The sequence below is a fragment of the Pinus tabuliformis genome, chromosome 8, assembly GCF_031772625.1.
Source record: "Pinus tabuliformis cultivar Carrire ecotype Pingquan chromosome 8, CPIR1, whole genome shotgun sequence".
NCBI classification, from domain to species: Eukaryota; Viridiplantae; Streptophyta; class Pinopsida; order Pinales; family Pinaceae; genus Pinus; species Pinus tabuliformis.
This window is the reverse complement of record NC_142294.1, coordinates 767985174-768001036: the sequence shown is the minus strand read 5'-3', so window position 1 is coordinate 768001036 and position 15863 is coordinate 767985174. Positions and strand designations below refer to the sequence as shown.

Here is a 15863-nt window from a genome sequence, read left to right as displayed (position 1 = left end):
ACCAGTATTCAAGGACCTGATTTAATTCATTATCTCTTGTCAAAATGGTGCCAAGTCTCAAAGTTAGACAGGTTGGATGGTGCCACCAATTTCAGATCTTGTTAGACCAGGATACTACTTGTCTTGGAAGAAAATGACCTTCAAGATCATGTGAAGAAGATTATTCCATGGCTAGAGGGAGTTGGGGAAAAAGCAAAGCATAAGAAGAATGATGCCAAGGCTAGGAGAATCTTGATAGATTCCATAAAGGATCACTTGATTCCACATGTTGCTAAGTTGAATACTGCCGAAGAGATGTATGATGCTTTGGTGGGATTGTTCAAGAGTAACAACACTAGCAAGAAACTAACCTTGAGGCATCAACTCCATAGTGTCATGATGGCTAGATCAGATTATGTTGTCTCTTACCTTATGAGAGTCTCTCAGTTGAGAGAAACTTTAGAGCCATTGGAGATACCATTGAGGATGCAAAACTTGTTACAATGACTCTTAATGGATTTCCTTGCTCATGGGATCCATTTGCACAAGGCATTTGTGCACGAGATAAGCTGCCCAAGTTTGATAAACTATGGATTGATTTTGTCCAAGTGGAGGCTAGATTGTTGTCCATTAATAGCTTGTCGAGAACTCAAGATGAAGAAATTCAAGCCCTTGTAGATCATGCAAGAAAAGGAAAATGAAAAGGAAGAAGAAATTCTAATAAGAAAGATATTGGTAGAACACTAGCTCCAATTCATGATCAAAAGAAGAAGGATCTTTCAAAGATCAGGTGCTTCAATTGTTATACATTTGGTCACTATGCCTCGCAGTGTCCTCATAAGAAAAGGAAGGGAAAGCAGCATACATCAGCAGTCGATGTTGATGATGCTGAGCATCCACCACAGAAGAAGTCAAAGGAATATTTCCTCGTCTCCGCTCTTTCAGGCACTATTGTAAAAACAATGATATTTGGTTGGTGGATAGTGGTGCTTCTAGGCACATGATAGGTTTTTGAGATTCTCTCTCAGATTTGACAAAGAAGGATTCAACATAGCAAGTCGAACCTGGAGATAATGCCAAGTATGCAGTGAAGGGAGTTGGGATAGTACTGTTTCAGCTAGAATCTAGAGATTCTCTACGCATGAGAGACATTTTGTTTGTACCAGGATTAAAGAAGAACCTACTCTCTATCTCGGTGTTGGAGGATAGAGGTTACAAAGTTAAATTTGTAGATGGTTAGGTTCTTGTATGGCCTAAAGGCTCGAACATAGACACTACAAGAGTGATTGATGTTCGAGAGGGAGGTCTATATATATTGGTTAAGACATCCAGTAGAGTCCCACATGAAGATTGATAGTGAGGAGTAGTAGGTTCCGAAGAATACAAGTACAAGTCCCTCTATTCCTATTCATCATCCTTCAGACTATCAGGAGGAGTCAATAGAGCCACTGGACATGCCTAGAGATGTTGTTGTGACCAAGAAGAGGCCAACATGGCTTCGTCACACTTTGCAAGATGCAAAAGGGCATGCAACTCCCAGAGGTACCTTCAAAGAGAAAAAACAACCTCAGAGTTTCTCAAGTTTTATGGCATTTATGAGCCATATCATTGATTATGAACCTTCCAGTTATGAGAAGCCAGCAAGCTAGCAGGTTTGGAAGGACGACATGATGGAAGAGAATTAGTCCATCATGAGTAATGATGTGTGGGAGATAGTTCCAATACTATAAGGGAAGTTAGCAGTGACTCTTAAGAGGATCTACAAGATCAAGCATGCAACAGATGGCAGCATCAAGAAGTAAAAAGCATCGTTTGTCGCAAGAGGATTCTCCTAGAAAGAGGGAGTGGACTATGATGAGACATTTGCTCCAGTCGTCATGTACACTTCTATCAAAACTATTGTTTCTCTTGCTTTTGTTATGGGTCCGAGGATACATCAGATGGATGTAAAGACCACATTCCTCAATGGTGTGATTGAGGAAGTGTGCATAAAGCAACCTCAGGGCTTTAAGGTACATGGGAAGTGAAGTAGCTCCTAGAGGCAATTCCTGGCTTGGGAATCATGCCTAGGCATCTGAGTTTTTTTTTAATAAATTTTGTTAGGAAGCAAGCTTGTCGTGCAATGGAACTTGAAGTCAGAGAATTACTCTATATAACTAGAAGGCAACGTCTTGAATATTCACAAACTCAATAGCTGAAAAGGATGACAAAAGAAAGTAGAAAAAGAAGCTACTCCCTTAGCAAAGTATTATTGAATTCAAGAAGTTAGAACTCAGTGCAGAACCACTTTAAACAATTATGCATAAAGGGATAAAATAGTATTTGTTATAAAGGATCATGAATGTAACAGTTTTACTTGTATAAGATTGTAGGTGTGACTTGCATAAACCTATCTACCTTACACAGATAAAAACCTACTCAGAGACACCTTTACATATTTCAAGAAATAAAACTCATTCAGATCACAAAAATACTAATAAGAAGGAACAAGATGATGTAAAGCTAAAGAAAATAACAAAGGCAAGAAAAAAATTGTAAATGCATCCAAGAACTGAAATCTTTATTGGGTATGAAAATGTCTCACAGACTTCTCGATACAAAAATCATTCCCAACCCTAGCTTCCAAACCCCTTTTCCTTGGTTATTCATTGTTTTTATACATTCCTTTGAAAAACTATTTCAGTTACAAGTATGTGACTCACTCCTAACTAATTAATAACTAAAATTACAAAGCAAGTGTGTTTAACATTTTGGTACATTCGTAGCCTCAAAGAGCATAGTGTGCAGTAAGCACCCGACGAGTAACTTGAATTACGATCTAAATCATCCGATAAGAAAGAGGCGGGAAACCAAGACTGCCAATATTGACACAAAGAACTTTAATCCAAAGTTCAAGGCAATTCATATTTTCCCGTTGTAAGCTTTTCTTGTGGGGCCCACATTTATTCAACCGCTCGGGGTATAATATGTCGTGAGGCCCCATATTTTCATGACAGGTAGAAGCACATTGAGATCAAATATCACTTCATTCGATACATAGTGCAGAAGGGAGCAATGAAGCTCTAGTACATATCCACAGACAAGCAAATTGCGGACAAACTCAACAAGCCTCTGTCTAGAACAAAGTTTGTATACTTCAAAAACAAGGTTGGCATGATTTTGGATGTCCCCCTCCCAAAGAGGGAGTGTTGGTGTTTTTACAGCATCGAGCAGACATTCTCCCATGGGATCATGTTGATTTAACTAAGTGGGGGAATGATACATTCACCCATGGAGCCATGTTGATTTGGCTAGGAGTGAATGTGTTGATTTTTCATGATCTTCTAATATGATAATTACTTTCCAATGATTTCTTCATTAATCCATCTCAAGTTACATTTGTCATTAAGCAATTATACATGAAAAATTCCAACAGTTAAACAATCATGAAAGTAGGATCACAAAGAGACAGCCAAACACAAGAGACACAATTCTACCCTGGGAAAACCCTAACTAGGCAAAAACCCAACAATGTTTTCTTAGGGAAATTTTTCAATTCAACAGAAGTACAATCTAAATTTCATAAGACAACCTGAAAACTCTTAGGGTTAGACAAGCCCTTCTCCCATAAATAGCAGTTTCCGTTTCTACCTTGTTGGTCTCTACACATACCTGAGCCAACTCAATCTTCTCTCCTTAATGTTTGAAGCTTCTCGGTCCCCTCTAGACCTGAGGCTCGGCCTCAAACCAAGTTGTTATCTTCCTCTTGCTTATCTCGACTGCCCAGAATTTAGGTTAAGGTCCCTTCTTCTTACAAACTGAGGCTCTCGACCTCCTTTAGGGCTTCATCCCTCCCACACACACAAGAATTTTGGCCTTCTTAACTCAAAAATCTTCCTTTTCGCATGAGTGAACAAAGATATTAATAGATGATGATCCTCCAAATTGATGACTGAATGGAGTATGTCGAGTGCTCCTTTCATAATGATTTGGAGTACCCCAAGACTTCTATAAAGATAACTTCAAAATCTTGTTCCAATCTTTTACAAGAATAATGTCAAGGTCTATAAGAACAACTTTAAGATCTGCTTTAAATTTGCACTAAGCAAACAAGGTCAAAATAACCCATATAGTGATCTCAAGATGACCTCTGAAAGTGGCTTCAAGTTTGCCCTAACCAAGGATGAATTTGGGCTCAGTCAAATTCGTATAGAGCTACAAAACAGGTTCATAATTTTTCTTCAAATGTAGGTCGCAAAAAATTGGTTCAGCAATGCTTCAAACAGAAGGTAGAAATAAGCTTAAGAAATCTTACCAAAATTGTCAATAAGGTAGCTTCACAACAATGTCTATATAAGATAGCCAATACTCCAAGCTTGCTTCAGATAACTTTTAGGGCTCAGTCTATACAAATGATTTTCTTATAGTCGTTTTGATGCCACGACTAGGGTGTTGAATTTTCCTTAGGCCCTAGATCTCGTCTAAGGCTAGTCACCCATGCAAACACACTAGGAACCCTCAACTTTTTAGAACAACGGAAATATTCAGCAGTGAAATTAATTAAGTACACAAAGATTTTAGCCCAAAGCTCGATTATTTTATTAATCCATAGATAAAAAAATCATGGGACTCCCATACCAAAGATCATGGCCCTCGATCACTAATATGGCTAATATACATAGTATACAAACTAGGGCCTGGAATCTGCAATCTACCCAATGACAATGCAAGAACAAATACACAGCTTACTTGTTGGAGAAGCACTTCTCCTTCAGCCCTTTCAATCCACATTTTACTTAAAACCTGGCAAGTCCTTTGCCTCCTTTGACTACAGAGAAGCACCTCCTTGTACTTCTCTATCCACCAACTTCTCACTGAGTATTGGCCACCCCAAATACTTGCATATATCAACTTCCAAGTAGGTCTACTACTCTTAGTATAATTTCCATTCAAAGCCACTATGCATTTTTCCCTTATAGTACGTTGTTCATAACTTTGTTTGTGAACAAACTGAGATACAATACTTAGCAACTCAAAACTCCAATGCATTAGTCCCTTAGACTGCCCACTAGTTGCCTGAATAAAGTTTCATCCACAAGGGGAGAGGATGACTGTGATGAAAGTTTGAGCCCTGGTTCCATAGGAGTCGTGGCTGGTTTGCAATCCTGCATTCTGAACCTGTCCACAAGATTTTTTGCATACTTGGACTGAGAGAGAAAAATATGATTTTCAGTCTGCCAAACTTCAACCCCCAGACAGTAATGAAGAAGTCCCAAGTTTGTCATCTCAAAAGTTCTGCATAAATCTTCTTTGATCCCATGGATCAAATGTGCAGAGCTGCCAGTAATGATAAGGTCATCCACATAGACAACCACAAGCAAGATATCATCAGCAGTATGCTTGATATACAGGTTTGCATCAGATGGGCTCCGCTGAAAACCCTAATCTGTCAGGTACTGATCAATTTTCATGTACCAAGCCCGAGGAGTTTGCTTCAATCCATAAATGGCTTTAGCTAATCGACACACTTTCTGTTCTTGACCAGCAACCTTGAATCTTGAAGGCTGCGTCATGTAGACTTCTTCTTGGAGATCACCATTTAGGAAAGCACTCTTTACATCCATCTGATGAACTTTCCAATTGAACTGAGCTGCTAGGGCAAGGACAAGCCTTATGGTACTCATCTTGGCTGTAGGAGCAAAAGTCTCTTCATAGTCGATGCCTTCCTTCTGTGAGAACCCTCGAGCCACAAGACGAGCTTTATACTTGTCTATGGTTCCATCAGCTTTGTATTTCACTTTATACACCCATTTGCAGCCTATGGGCTTTTTCCCTGCAGGAAGATCAGAAAGTGTCCAGGTGTGATTCTTCTGAAGACTCTGGAATTCGACTTCCATAGCCTGTTCCCACTCAGATGTACCCTTAGCCTCTGAATAGGTTTGAGGCTCAAAAATACTGTGAAGGTTAGCCATAAGAGCAAAATTGACTGTAGACTGTTGTTTGTTCTTATGTCTAGAAATTCTACCTTCAAGAAGCTCATCATCTCGGAGATCACCAATGGTTTTAGCCCACCATTTAGGCCGAAGAGTAGAGGAACCAATATCAGGAGGAGGTGGAGAAGACTCAAGAGCAATAGGGGCATCAAGAGGAGGGTTGTTTTCTGGAGGAAGCTCAGATAGAGTATTATCAAATACTGATGCTATATCATCCCTCCCATCAGGTGGACCGACCGGAAGAAGAACACTGTGAGGCTGATCCTCAGAATACTGCTCAGAAGAAGAAGACTGAAAGAATCCTCTATCTTCATCAAATACTACATCACGACTGAAGCTAAGACGACCGGTGGCTATATCTATCAGCCTATAGGCCTTGTGATGATCACTGTAACCTGTCATCATGAGTTTCTGGCTTTTGGAATCCAACTTAGAGCGCTTAGCAGGTGGAATCCAAACATATGCAACTGAGCCAAATACTTTGAGGTGACTGATCTTAGGTTTACGGCCAGACCAAACCTCTTCAGGAGTCTTCCCTTTAACAGCCTGAGTAGGTGATCGGTTAAGAAGATAAACAGCAGTAAATACTGCTTCAGCCCAGAATTTTTTTGGAACACTCCTGTGTTGTAGCATGGAACGAGCCATTTCAACAACCGTGCGGTTGCGACGCTCGACAACACTGTTCTGCTGAGGAGTGTAGGGGGTGGTTAACTGACGTTTGATGCCATGAATATCACAGAAGTTGGCAAAAGCTGAAGAACAAAATTCCCCCCCATTGTCGGTCCTAAGGGTCATGATGTTACAGCCAGACTCTTTTTCAACTATGGTTTTAAACTTCTGAAATGTACTAAGTGCATCAGATTTATTTTTTAAAAAATACACCCACATCTTTCTACTGAAATCATCAACAATAAGTAAAAAATATTTGCAAGCAGTGATAGAAGCTGTATTCATAGGACCACAAATATCAGCATGAAGTAACTGGAGTACCTTAGATGCGCGCCAAGATTCTCCATCCTTGAATGAAGACCGATGTTGCTTTCCCGCTTGACAGGCGCTGCATACCCCCAACTGCTGAGTCTGAATATCAGGTAATCCTGACACAAGTCCCTCCCGAGAGAGCTGAGAGAGATACTGCATATTTAGATGCCCATATCGCTGATGCCATAGAGTGCTGATGGGAGAGACACGTGCTGCTAGAGCCACTTCTGAAGAGTCACCGGTGTCAAGTAGTCTGTATAGACCATGGTCTTCGAGGCCAACAGCAACTGTTAGACTAGTCTCCCTGTCAATAATAGAGCACTTGTGTGCACTGAACACTACATCAAGCTGAGGAGAATTCCTCATAATCTGGCTGACAGACAGCAAATTGATTTCCATACCAGGGACATAGTATACATTCAGAAAGATGAGTGTGCGCCCACCAGACTGGATTTGAACTGTACCTCTGCCAACTACTGTGTACTTTTCACCTCCGCCAAATACCACGGAATCACTGAAAGGTGAGAAGTCAATAAACCAATCACGCCTGTGAGAGAAATGGCGTGATGCACCAGAATCAATGTACCAGGCAGAGGAAGGAACATGATCTGAAGACCTTTTAGCCATAAAGGCGTAAAAGGCAGAATCTGTCTGCTCAGAATGTTCTGCAACATTTGCTGTCTGATGGGGCCCTCCCTGTTTCTTCTGTTCAGAAGCAATCTTCTGTCGGCAATCTTTCTTCATGTGACCGAACCTGTGACAGTAATTACACTGCACACTTTTCTTCCTAGCAGGATCAAAAGGCTAAGAAGAGCCTTTCTGCTGAAAGGACTGAGAGGACTGATATTTTGCAGCAAATGCATTTTCCGAAGACACTGATGAAGCACCACTACCAAACCGTTGTTTCCAGCGATCCTGCTGCAGGAGTTTGGTGCATAACTCTGGAAACTTCAAATCAACATTTGTGGTGGTAATGTTGAGTGTTTCTATGAAATGTTCATAAGATTTCGGTAGACTTTTCAACGTAATGACTACCATATCTTCTTCCTCCATGGTCCTACCAATAGCTTCGAGCTGATCTCGAATGTCTTTAATTTTGTTGAGATGTTCCTGTAAAGACATATGTTCGTCCATCATGATGGAGAACAACTGATTTTTGAGGAAAAAAGCTCTGCTTTTGTCAGATGTTTCGTGCAGTTCTTTCAACTGTTCCCAAATCTCGGCAGCTGTCTTGCCAGAAGGAATCTGCGGTAACTGATCATCAGCGACAGAGAGCTTGAGAAGCATAACAGCCTCTCGATTTCGATCATCAAATTTATCTTGATCGGTACCAGTTGTACCGGGACGAAGCTCTTTGCCCAAAATGAGCTGATCAAGACGCCTGTATTCAAAAATGGTCAACATCCTTTGTTTCCAAATGTTATAGTTGCTGCCATTAAAACGTTGATTTCCTTCTAACATCAGATTGGTGAGCGTGGCCATTTTCAAAACAGAAGTCTGACACAAATTTTAATGTAGCTGCCCGCTTATCCTGGTGCAAATCAAAAAACAGAATTTGTTCTGCAAGACAGGTTTTTAAAATATATATATATATATATCTACCCAGCAGAAATAAATCTCCACAGAAAATTGCAAACCTTCCGTTTTACTCTGCAACTGTACACACTGCTTTTGAATTTCTGCTAATTTTTTTTTCTTGCTGCTGCCGTAAATAATGGAGAACCCAAGTTCCCTGTACTCACGATGACTGCCGCTACTATACGGGAAATTCAATATCAGTTCTAGTAATGACTGCCAGCGAGAAGAGAAACCCCGAGGGGTCAGATCTGGATCCGGCGAAAGCGAATGCCTGGCCGACGTCCTTTTTCGTCTCACAAATTGTGCTGATTCGCTAACTTTAGGGGCAGAAAATCCGTGGAGGGCCGACAACACAGGTGGGTTCCTACGAAAACACCTTACTAATCTGTCTTTAGCTGGGCCCCCGATGCCATGCCAGATTGATCGAATTTGGCCTTTTTATTCGCCTCTGTTGCCTTCCGGATTGGAATCAGGTCGATATATAAAAAAAATAATGCCCGACACACCAAAAAAACGATTATACGTGGGCGAGAACGATATAAAAAAAATACCCGACACGCTTACGCCAATTCCGTCTCCCTTGTCTAATCAGAAGTCGTAAGTGCCCTTTTTAACACACGAGTGCCACGGCAAAAAATTCTTCGTTTGACCACGATCCCATCAAATGGACGACGCGGATGAAGTGCAAGGCTCTGCGGAATTTCTCGATGCCACCGTTTGATCGAAGAGAATGTGAATATGGCTGCACGCCCTGTCCCTTCTTAAAACCCTGTGGAGATCCCACTTCTGACACCAAGATCTTGCTGCCCTATGAGAACACGACAGAGGTGCAGGAAGAACCGACTGCGATTATCCAAACAGAATCGGCAATTTTGTTCTAAACCAGATCCTAGAGTTTCTCAAAAAAAAATGCTTAGACATGAAGAAATGATAATGCAGGAGAAGAATCCATTTCTGTATCGAGATAGACGACTGTAAGCTTTTATCACAGTGAGCAAAGCCGAGGCTAAGACTCAGTGAAGGCTACCTGGCTTACAGAGGGCTCGACCTTAGAAAGGAATGAAAGAACTCAAGAGATTAGGATGCGAAGAGAATAACTGTTCAAGAAATCTCTTTTTCTGGCTCCGATACCATAAAAGAATATTGAATGAATTAATTACAAATGAGCAAGAAGCTCAATGATAATACAGAGATATTTACAATAATAGAAACATCAAGTTTCTATGTAGAATTTTGGAAACACTCAGTTTCATCTAAGAAACTGCTTAAACGAATAAAAATAGCAACAGCTAGAAGAATGAGTATTAAATACTAAATAGGAATATTCTAATATTAACTACAGAGAAGCACCTCCTTGTACTTCTCTATCCACCAACTTCTCACTGAGTATTGGCCACCCCAAATACTTGCATATATCATCTTCCAAGTAGGTCTACTACTCTTAGTATAATTTCCATTCAAAGCCACTATGCATTTTTCCCTTATAGTACGTTGTTCATAACTTTGTTTGTAAACAAACTGAGATACAATACTTAGCAACTCAAAACTCCAATGCATTAGTCCCTTCGTTGCCCTAGAGCCATCTCTCTGCAACTAAGCTAACTCGCAACTCTTGTTCCAAGGCTCTGATACTAGTTTCGGCCTCCCTAGGGGGCTTGGCCTACCACAAAAACACAGCGCAACACTTATGGCCTTTTGTCCCTCCACAACAGTCTAATTTGTGGCTTGTAAGACCTCTTCCAATGGCTCGATCCTCTTCCTTATACATAGAACAATACACAGACCTCCCACTGAATTTAGATGGCTTAACTCAACTTGAACAGACTCTAATTAGGGCACAAATTATACCCATAATCTTGGTGATATTTCCTCCTAAACTTGGTTTGGACAAAGCCCTATTATGGCATAGAAAACACAGATTAATCTCGACCTTTTCCTGAGCAAACTCGACCTTCCTTCCAACACGAAATAGACCATAAACTTGCACAATTTCCTACTACAACTCTCTAAGGTTCTTCCTCTTCTTCTTCAACTCGATTTGCTTGTTTCAAATGAGTTACTATGGTGTTTTGGCTCAACCCTAAACCCTTCCTCCGACTTTTCTTCACAACAGCTAGCAGGAACATGGGATAAACTTCCACATTGGCCTTAGATCAGGCCTTCAACTCCTCGACCTTACTCTTTAGCCCCCGCTGCCCTTGCTCCCTTGATGGCCTTCTTAGAATAGGAGTATCTTGGCCTCCTTCAGCAAAACTTGGCCCTCCTAGGGCACTCTTAGTAAAAGAGAGATCACATCTCTCTTGCACATAATGTGTGAGGCCTCATCTTAGGCCTCCTCTATTTATCATTTTCCTTGGGTCACTTAGGAAACCTCTAGATCTAGGGTTTTAGCCTCTGGACCCTTTAGAATAACTTATTATTTCTCTTTTAGTCCTAAACCCACTACCTTGGGTCCAAAACCCCACTTCGGTTAGATCACCCAACAAACTTCTTTTTGGCAAGTTATCCTTCCTCGAAAATACCTTTCGAGCTACCCAAAATCTAACACTCCCTCTAAGTGAGGAAGGTATTTCCTTCATGCTTCCAACTCCATGACTTTCCTTGCATTCTCATGACCATCCTCGCATGAGTCATGACTTTCCTTGCATTCTCATGACCATCCTCGCATGAGCCATGACTTTCCTTGCATAGCCATATCCATGTTTGTATGTGCCACAACTTCTTTGTACTTGGCCAAGATTTGTCTTGCATGGTATTCTCGCATGCAACATGACTTTTCCAGCATGATCCATGCCTATGCTCGCAAGATCTACGACTTTCCTTGCACTGCCATGAATGTTCTCTCATGGTTTATAGTTGACCATGCATGGGCTGAAAACTTCTCTATCTCATTAGAACCTGAAGATTCAAACTTCCATAGGGCAATTGATAATCCTTCGCAATCTCCCTTTCAAGCTAGACTCCCTCTGAACTTACACAACCTCCACTGACTCACTCTACCTTTTGTGCACACTCTGACCCACGTGCTCTTCAAAGAAGCTCTGATACCATGTTGAATTTTCCTTGAGCCCTAGATCTGGTCTGAAGTTAATCATGCACACAAACACACTAGGAACCCTCAACTTTCTAGCACTCTGCACAGAAAAAACCTTCAACAGTGAAACCAAATAAAGTACACAGAGAGTTGAGCCCAAAACTCGATTATTTTATTAATCCAACAATAAAAGAATCATGGGGCTCTCGTACCAAGGATCATGGCCCTCGATCACTAGTACAGCTAGAATACATAGTATAAAAACTAGGGCCTAGGGGCAGACCTTCTCCTAAGAAGCCATGTTGATTTGGCTAGGTCATGCTGATTTAACCAGGGGAGATACATTTACCCATGGAGCCATGCTAATATGGCTAGGGATAAAATGGCCCATGATACTCACATTGCCTACTCCAGGATGGAGTGATCTATATAAATAGACATGCATGTGAGAAGACATTACATCAACATAGCAAGCTCATGAACTTTTCTTGTGGAGGAGAAATTTCAAGTAAGGAGAAATATGTTTTCAACTAAGAAGAATACCTCCCTCGTTAAGAGGGAGTCTTGATTTTTTGTGCAGCATTGGGAGGTATTCCTGCATGGCTAAAGGGTCTTCAAGTCAGCCCTAGATAAATTACGTAAATTTTTATTTTACTAAGACAAGTCAGCCCAAGAAAAAGTCAAGTCAGACAACTAGTGAAGGGACATGTCCCTTGGGCTGTCACACCCCTTTGACATGTATAAATAAGACATTGTGATGTCTCATTTGAAGAACAAGCAAGAGCAAGTCTTCTCTCTCTCTCTTCATCATTTCCATTTCTCCTCTTGAGACCGCACGTGTGAGAAGGACAAGTTTGACCAACGAGTTTTTTCTGTTTGACAAAAATTGACCTAACTGTTTTTGGACCGAGTTGACCAGAATTAACCGCGCTTGACCTCAGAGGTTGGACTAGATTTGACCGCATGGCATTAACTGAATTTGGCTGCAGAATGGCTGCACGTGCAAAATGTTGACCAATGGATTTGACTGCAGTACTGAAGTTTGACCACAAGGCCAAAGTTGACTGCAATCTAGTTTTGACCATGTGATTGCCTAGCTTTGACTTCTGTGTATTTTGGCTGGTTTGACCAACATTTACCAACAGATAATTTGACCAGGTTTGACCAGTATTTGAATTCAATTATTGGCATAAATGTCTAGACAAAATGTTGATTTGTAAACCTTGCTGAAGAATAATTTCTCCTAAGAAATGATGTCAAGCTTTCTCCCAAGTTTGGGTTTCCCGGGATAAAAATATTCTCTCAATTGTGCATGGTTGTCTTTCTATATAATCTTTATTGTTTTTGCTGCATTTACTGTTGAGATTTCCTGAGTATAAATATTCAATGATAGCAGTGGCATAAAATACGCTGTGAAAAATCATTAGGAATAATTATCTGGCAAAAATTGTTCTATTGCACACCTTGTAGAATTTCAACAAAAGTTAAGAAAATAAAACAACTCCCAATTATCTAGTTACTGTGAACACTTTCTAGAGTGAACATGAGATATTAGAGAGGGATATTGACAAAACAAAACCTTCTTGCCTAAAGAAATCCATAAAATCAACTATATATGAACCGTTGGCCACAGATAATCTAAAAAGTGGTTTGAGGGCATATTAGGTTGTAATTCCATACCAAGTAAAAATTATGGGCTTCTAATTATTACAGGAAGAACTACGACCAATAAACCCTGAAATCCATGATATCAAGGCAAAATCAAAACCCTACTGTGAGGATTCAAAGTACTATGGGGAAGCATCATTTTTTCTTCCCATAAACTGTTAATAGATATATCTTAACCTATGTCCGGTAGCGTGCAAAAGTGGATGTCTCTAAAGACTCGGGGTGAATATATATTGATTGAAATAGTTGGCAAGGTATAGAAGAAAAAACTTAATTATGAACAAGTAGCCTTCAAATGTAGAAGATGCATTGAGTATGGTGGCTTCATGTCCAACACAAAGAATGGATGCTAAAATCTTCCAAAAATATTTTAGGAAAAAAGATAAGAAAGTGGAATAGAAATCCCACCTCGTAGATAGGTGTTGAACACCTGGCGAATGGGTTTTTAAGGCACATAAAAATGTTTCCAATTCAATATTCATATTAAAAGTATTGCTGATATGAAAACCCTGCAGGTATGCCGCAGTAAACACCACTTGAGGTGCTAAACAAAGTGCATTTCTTTATAGAAATCAATGTGGTACGGCCTTGAAACATGTATCCGACCATATGAATATGTACCACTCGTGGGAAATATGCTTTGTAGTATGCAAAAAAGGACACACATTTTCGAGCCATACAACATCCATGAGATGCATTTCAAACACTAAATAACCTATCTTGAATTGATTTAACTAGGTTTGGCAAAAAAATATTGGCAATTAATGGTAACGTTAAATTCTTGAAGCAAAAGTTGGCACTTCCTTTATCTTTCCATTTTCTTTATCTTTCTTTTGAGATTTCCTTTATCTTTTCTTTTTATCCTTTAAGTATTTTTAACATTACCATTAATTACTTTTAGCATTTCTTTTTATCTTTTTACTTGAATTTTTAACATTACCATTGATTATTTCAAGATGTTTGCAAGTGGCTATGACCTCATCAGACTTCATATGAAGGATATATAATTTCATATCCCATTCAAAAATCAGCAAACTTAACAGCTGTCAGGATTTCAGGATTGGTAGGATTGCAACATTTTCATTGAATTCTATCGTGTATGAAGGTATGGGATTAGCATTCAATCAAGAGAATCAAGCCCTTTATGTTCCCCAATGTTGGTGTTGTGGATTGTTGAATTCCCCTGTCATGGGTAACAGTCACTTAAATCAAAATCATTGGTTAGGAAACTTAAGCTTTTCATACCATATTTTAAGGCTTTGATTAGGTGGTTTCATCAAAACTGGGTAGAGTTCACTGATTTCCCTAGAGGATCGAGGTAGATGCAATGGCTAGACAAGAGGCAAAGTGTGATACTAATGATAAAAAACGATGGTGGAACATTACTTATCATTTTTATGTTTGTCATTTGGATGGTCTTGCTCATCTATCCATAATTCTTTCTTTCAAGATTTCAATATAATGTGCTCTTTATATACATACACATACATACATACATGTATATAGCATTTCCTTGTTTCCAAATTTTTGGGAAGACACATTTCCAGCATATTTTCATTTCAGAAACTCGTACTCATTTCATTGTATCATGCAACTCAGCCCTACACTCTCTTCACATAAACACCTTATTCTCCATGAAATAGATAAAAGCATAAGACTTAAAATTTGTTTTTTCTGGTTCTGATTCAACAAACTCAGCACCACAAAAAAATTACAGAAGAAAGTCATCAGAACTTAAGACACTAAAACAACGCCCAATGATATAGTAACTATAAGCATTCCCTAGAGTCAAGACTCAATCAACATAAAGCATATTACAGAAGGATACTTGAATACAAAAACTTCTGGGTTAAAAACAATCATAAAATTAATCAAATATGAACCACAGGCCACAAATATCAATTCAATATTTTAAAAACAGGAGTTCAAGGAGGTGATAACTCCATACCAGGGCAAAAAATTTGAGCTTCTAGTTATCACAGGCGAAATTGTGACCAAACCCTGTATTCTACAATATCAAGGTGAAATTGGAGCTCCACTGTGAAGATTCAAAGATGGGTTTCTGAAGCACATAAAACCATTTCCAATTCAATACTGATACAAATATAATTTAGATATTAAAGCCCTGCACTTTCTTCACATGAACACATTATCCTCCATGAAATAGATGAAAGCACAACATCTACATTTTGCTTTTCTAGTACTGATTCAAACAATCCAATTCCCACAAGAAAATTTTATAGAAAAAAGCAACTAAAAGTTAAGAAATTAAAACAACTCCCAATTATATGGTAACTACAAACACTTCCTAGAGTGAATGTGAAAACATATTAGAGAGGGATACTTACAATCCAAATCCTTCTTGCCTAGAGAAATTCATAAAATCAACTAAATATGAACCACTGGCCACAAATAATCTAAAAACAGTGGTTCGAGGTCATATTAGGCTGTAACTCCATACCAAATCAAAATTTTGGGCTTCTAGTTATTACATGCAAAACTGCAACCAACAGACCCCAAAATCTGTGATATCAAGGTGAAATTGGAGCTCTACTGTGAGGATTCCAAATTTCATTTTTTCTTCCCATAAACTAGTGGTAGATATATCACGATTCACAACCTCTGCCAAGTTGTTGCAAAGGTAGATGTCT

The 15863-nt window shown here is 39.5% G+C and overlaps 1 long non-coding RNA gene across 23 annotated transcripts in view; it reads right to left on the bottom strand.

The window, feature by feature from the left end:
• LOC149237845 (uncharacterized) overlaps positions 1 to 15863 on the bottom strand; it is a 56691-nt gene that overhangs the window by 36636 nt on the left and 4192 nt on the right. For 21 of the 23 annotated variants that reach the window (XR_016246334.1, XR_016246335.1, XR_016246344.1 and 18 more), the window contains exon 2: positions 15161 to 15274. The exons of the other annotated variants lie outside the window; for them this stretch is intronic. This is a non-coding gene — a long non-coding RNA (uncharacterized LOC149237845). The remainder of the gene's footprint in view (positions 1 to 15160; positions 15275 to 15863) is intronic. 23 annotated transcript variants of the gene reach the window in all.